Raw genomic sequence first — 6148 nt, 5'->3', positions numbered from 1 at the left:
TTACATAGTGGTGATTTTATTGTTGTAAGATAGATTCCTAAGGAGGGATTGGTGGGCAACAGATTATAAACATTTTAATAGCTATTCTTGGGTTATTTTCTTAAAATGTATCAATACTTCACCAGTAGGAAACATAAATGGCTTTTTTATCACCCTTTCCAACACTGAAGGTTATTCCACTTGTTTTTTCTTCTGATGACAGGGAATATTATCTCCTTTTGCCTTTTCCTGATTGTGATAAAGTTTATACATTTTCTTAAGTTTTTGTGTTATTTGCATGTCCTCTTTTGTGTATTTTCTGTTTGTGTATTCATTTTTTTTTCTTATGGATTGTCTTTTAAAAATCAATCTGTAGGGGCATCTGGGTGGCTCAGTTGGTTGAGCATCTGATCTTGGTTTTGGCTCAGATCATGATCCCAGCTTTGATAAGTTCGAGCCCCGCATCGAGTTCCACATTAATGGTGCGGAGCCTGCTTGGGATTCTCTCTCTCTCCCTCTCTCTGCTCACTCTGTCTGTCTCTATCAAAATAAATAAATAAACTTAAAAAAATAGGGATCAATCTGTAGACTTTTATGAAAGTAGAAATATTAAGGCTTTGTTATAGATGCTTTAATGTTTCTCTATTGTCTTTTCACTTTATTATGTCTTTGGCTTTCTAGGAATTTTTACTTATATAGTTGAAAGCGATAGTTTTAACCTTAAAGTATCTGGAATTAGTGTTTGGTTTAAGAATGCCCCCACACTTGCTGCTGTCAGCCTGTCAGTGCAGAGTTTGCTTCAGATCCTCTGTCTACCCCCCCACCCCCGCGGCCGTCACACTCTTCCAAAAAATAAATGTTTTTTTAAAAAATTAAAAAAAAAAGAATGTCCCACAATGTAAACTTTTCTAGATTCCCATTTATTAGGTTTTATTTTGTGTATATGAATCATATATTCCATTTTTTAAATTTTATTTATTTATTTTGAGAGAGAGAGAGAGAGCGAGCACATCTCAAGCAGGCTCTGTGCTGTCAGCGATGAGTCCGAGGCTAGGCTCCATCTCACGAACTGTGAGATCCTGACCTGAGCCAAAATCAAGAGTTGGATGCTTAACCAACTGAGCCACTCAGGTGCCCCTACATATTCCACTTTTTAATGACTGGATTGAAATGTCATATATAGTGTATTCCCTTTGGCTAGATCTACTTCTGGACTCTATTCTGTTCTGTCATATTGTCTGTCTTGTACCAATATGTACTGTTCTGATTATAGAAGCATGATAATATAAAATATAGGATACCACAGTCTTTGTGATTTTTGTTAACAATTTCTGGACAACTCTCACACTCTTTTCTGATATAGGAGATATGCTATCTCTCTGAATATTTTGACTTGATGGACTTGATAGAAAACTGAAATTTCAAAGAATAGACACTCAAGAAATCTAAGAGGTCGCCTGTAAACAGCAACAAAGACAGATCTTCAAAAGGCATGACTACTCAGACTGAAACTGAGAGGCACCTACTTGACACTCCATCCTGAGTCTATTTTTAATCCAAAAGAACTGTGGAACTAAGCCTAACTACTACATTTTTTCAAAATAAATTATCCACTGCCATGCAAACGGCCAATCTGGCAAGGGAAAACAGGAGAACAAACTTATGTTTTTAATCAAAGGTATTATAATGGGAATGGAAAAGGGTTACTGGTAAAATTGTCTTGATGAAGGCACTCAATTGGCTGTTTGTAAGTCCTTTTATCACATTGTTTTTCAAAGTTGATTGCCCATTGTAATCACCTGGGAGGTTTTTTGTTTTTAACACTCCTGATGCCCCAGGTGAGAGCCCAGAACAATTAATCATCATGGGGGGTGGGGGGTGGCTGGAGGGAAGTGGAAACCAGGCAGTACAGTTTTGTAAAGCTCCTCAGATGATGCCACTGTCTCCCAAAGGTAGAGAAGTGGTGTTTTGGAACAGGATGATAATCGACTCTGAATGAAAATGCAGAAGAAAACAAGAAAAGAAACTCCTTAGCTGTTGCTAGGCCCCTTGCCAAGTTCTTCTTGTGAAGTTCATTTCTCTTTGGTAAGCTGATGGACAGGACTTAGGGTGACCTGGCTACTGTAGGAAGAAGTGCTGGATGAATTATATGTGTAGAGGGGTGGGATGGGGTGGGGGAGTAAGGAGACCAACCAAATGAAAGTCACTTCTGACATTTTTAGAAAATAAAGTCATATGAGCTGTTTATAGTCCAATCTAATTCTAGCCTCAGTGGTGGGAGGAAGGGATGGAGGAGGCGGTCAGAGTGAATGTACACACTCAAAGAAGGGTGGGAAGCTTTGGTGAAATCTCTTAAGAAATATGATTCTCCTCGGCTTCTAGTCCCCATTTTTGGCCAGTGCATTAAAATCAAGATGCAACGGTGGGGTACACACATGTAAGTGACCCAGATAGCAAAAGTAAGTGACCCTTCTCCTCAGTGTAGTCATCTTATAAGTGGCAATGCTAAATCATTCATGACCTCATGTGCTGCTTTTGGCAAACGGCTCCCTAATTGCTCCTGTTTTTGCATCGATTCTGCGCAGCGTGGAAAAGCGAGTCTCCAACTCGCTTGTGGATTTATTGACCACCGGGTCCCTCAGCTTTCACCTTGCAGGCCTCGCCCACTCTATTTTAGAGTCAGGAGCTGGGAACAGCACCTGTTTCCTCCTCTCCAAGCATGGGCTGTGCGTTTTGACGGCACCCCTTCCAACCAACCCAGGTGTCGGTGTTTGTATTTTCCAGTTCGCCATCACTCCCCACCCCCTCCCCACGCATCCCTATTTCCGTGGCTGTGGGCCCGGGGAGGAGAGAAATCCGCGCTCAGACACCGCGGATCTCCAGCAAGCTACGTGCTTTCGAGAGCTTCAGGCGGACCGCGCGGACCCACCTGCCTCCCAAAGTTTGGGGCGTGGGGGAGCCGGGACACGTGGCGGGTGGCTATGGCTCAGCCGAGGGGTCCGGAGCAGACCCGGGAAGATGCCGCTGGGGAAGGATTCACCGACGTCATCAAGAGTCGCGCTGGTAGGATCTCGTTGTCTTTCTCTTTAGTGCGGGGCTATATGGCGTATCCCGCTGCTCTCCGCCCAGGCTGTGCCCTGGAAGTTAGTATAGGCTTTCGGAAAGTTGTGGCGCCGAGCGGAGGAGCAGTAGGGGACTGTCACCGCGCCCCCGCCTGCGTGGGGAAGGCGGGGGACCATGCGGGGCGCGCCCGCGGGAGGTGGGGGTGTTGCTGTCCGGGAAGGCAGAAATTCAAGTTTTCCTTTTGCGCCAAGTGGGTATTGGTGAGGGATTTTTGTTTCTTCTTTGTTTTTCAAAGCAAGCCACCGGATATCAGTTTTATTGTAGAATGGTAACTTGTTGTAAAAATTAAACGTAAAAGAATGACCAGACCCACTTAAATATTGTCCCGGCTTTTTTGAAGGAAGGACGGAGGGGAGGTGTGAGGAGGGCATGCCTTGTCTGGGTGTGGCCAAGTGGAGAGTTAAGAAGCCTGAGAAGTTTCGCTTGGAGAAAATGTCAGGGTTGCGTGCCTGGAGTCTAACTGTAGAAGTTGAAAACCAGTAAAGCAGCAGGAACGAAAAGTCTGAGGTTTTTGCACGGCTTCCATAGTGCGCCTCTCCCCTCCCCCCCCCCCCCATGTGTAAATTTCATTTGTAATGAATCTTCTGGTGTTTGGTAGTCTGGCCTACATAAGCAAACGCTTGTAAACCAGGATAGGTCGGTAAAGCTGCAAATGGACGCAGCTGTTAAGCTTTCCCAAAGGATGAAGTTTCAGCTGCTTGAATCTGCTGCTCTTAACCTTGCAAATGCACCAGATTGTGGGCAGCAAAATAACAGGATCATTGAAGATTTCTTTACATATATTTCTGGATGGTGAAGAAGACAGAGGATAGTCACTGTCCAAATATATTTCTGAAGTGAGGTTAAAGGAAATATTAGAGTAGAAAACAAAAATGACTAAAAACACAGGAGTTGGGTAAACAACAGACCAGCAAAGGATTTAGAAGATTGTACACCAGGATTTCTCTTTCTAAGTAGTATGAACTGGTCATGACGCCTGTAAGTCAAAAAAGAATGGTGCCTGTTAGAGTGGCTGAGAGAAATAGTTGTTCTTACCAAATTTAAAACCACGCTTATTTTCTTGTCCTTATCCAATTAATAGCCTGACATACTTTTCAGATTTCAAAGGGAAAAATGGTCAACTTTCTTACCTGGAATACCGTATTCTATCCAGTCTCTAGGATAACAGAATTGGCTTTAAGTAGTTACCCTAAGATAATAGTTTGAAAAAAAAAAAAATGTGGGGTAGTTTCATACATTGTGTTAAAGTCGCTGTTTATGCATTTTATTACATAGCAACATGGCGCTGTATTTGAAATATGCAGAAGGGTATTTACTACAAACCTGTTAGAGTATTTGGGGGAAAAAATGTGTTACGGGTTAATTTTACAGGGTAACTCTGTTTACCATTGTGCTTCTGCCCTTGCCGGCCTGTCAGAGAAGGAGAAAAAGATCTAAAATCTTTTCTCAAAACCAGGTTCGTGTGTTGTCGACTCCATCTCTAAACAAAACATCTATCTTTATATAACTTCGTGTTCTGTATTAGCCACACAGTTGAGAGTCACTTTTTAAAAATGTGATTTTTTACTTTTGTGAAATTGAGCTTTAATTAGAACTTGAGGAAATGGTGGGGGAGTGACTGCTAGGTGCAACAGGTTTATCTGACATCAACCTTTATCTTTTTGACAGTCCCTTCCCTTTAAGGGGTTAGAGGCCATTAAGTAAAAAAGAAAATTCTCCTTGAATATTTTAATTTCTGTATCTTTATAAACGGAGGGTTTTTGTCTCATAAGGTGGTTTTTTTTTTTTTTTTGATGGGTTTTGATTTTGTTTGCTTAATTCTGAGGCATAAGGGGTGGTTGCTATTAATGAACACTTTTTGTAGTCAATTGCTCTGCTTTGGGAAGCATAATGTGGTGGGGCTGTGATGCCAAACAAAGCAAATGGAAAAACCTGTTACATGGGCTGTATCTGTTTCTACCACCCTGTCCCCCCCAGCCCTTCTCTCTCCTAAGTTGGTTTGTAGACATAGTTACGTGGTAAGAGAAATTTTAAAGTGTTATTAAAATGCCTTGAAGGATATAAAAATAAAGTCAACGTAAGAAATTTAATTACACTTTTAGCGGCACTATTAGGGTCGTTTCGTAACCTTGTAATCAGAATTTTATGGAAAAATTGAGGACACAAACATACTCTTTCAGATTGATTTTTATCCAGTCATCTTGGTTCATTTGCTGTGAAGTCACAACCAATGGAGAACTTTGATTCTATCATTTATAACTTTGTCCTGTCACAACTGTATATTCTTCACCCATTTCCACAAGGGGCACTACTTTGATGTGATTATGGTTTACATATATGACCTCAGTAATCATGAGAGTATACCCATGAAGAGTCCTATATTTTGGGTGAAAACTGTATGTTGTTCCAGAATCAATAACCCAAACGAGAGATTACTCTTTGAGATGATTTTCATACATCTTAAAGGGGAAATCTCAGCATATAAAGCATTTCAATACAGTATGTTTATAACTCTCGATTCCTGTTTGGATACCACAGATAGGGGCACTTGATCTCATATTGATTGAGTATGCTTTCTTTTAATTAGAAATAGCTCAATATAACATGAACAGCCCCATGCTGTTAATCTTTTTAAACCAGATGTAAATTGAACTAGCCATGATTCCTTTCATGACTTCTTTGTGTTTTATATTCATTTGGCATCTCCTGGCATCTTTAGATGTTGTACTGGCACAGAAAAATACATGAATAATTGAGTAAAGTGTACCTACGGATTTGTGTCATGAAAGATTTAACCTCTTGAACCCTGAGGTATAGGTGTTTTCTTTCAGAAGTAAATTAGTTATGCAGTTTTTGGTTTTATTTTTTAGCAGTTGCTTTATACTTTTTTTTTTTTTTTTTTAAGGTTATTCTTGGTCTGATCTTGGAGTCTGCTATAACCAGATTATTTTGGTGACCAAATTTGCTTTGATAGACTCCATATTTTGTTCCAAATTTCAGCTGTGGAAGATTATTCTATCAGAGCTTTGATCTGATTTTGCCTATC

This window comes from Leopardus geoffroyi, chromosome X (assembly GCF_018350155.1).
Source record: "Leopardus geoffroyi isolate Oge1 chromosome X, O.geoffroyi_Oge1_pat1.0, whole genome shotgun sequence".
In the NCBI taxonomy this organism is placed as follows: domain Eukaryota; kingdom Metazoa; phylum Chordata; class Mammalia; order Carnivora; family Felidae; genus Leopardus; species Leopardus geoffroyi.
Note: the sequence above shows the minus strand (reverse complement) of the source record.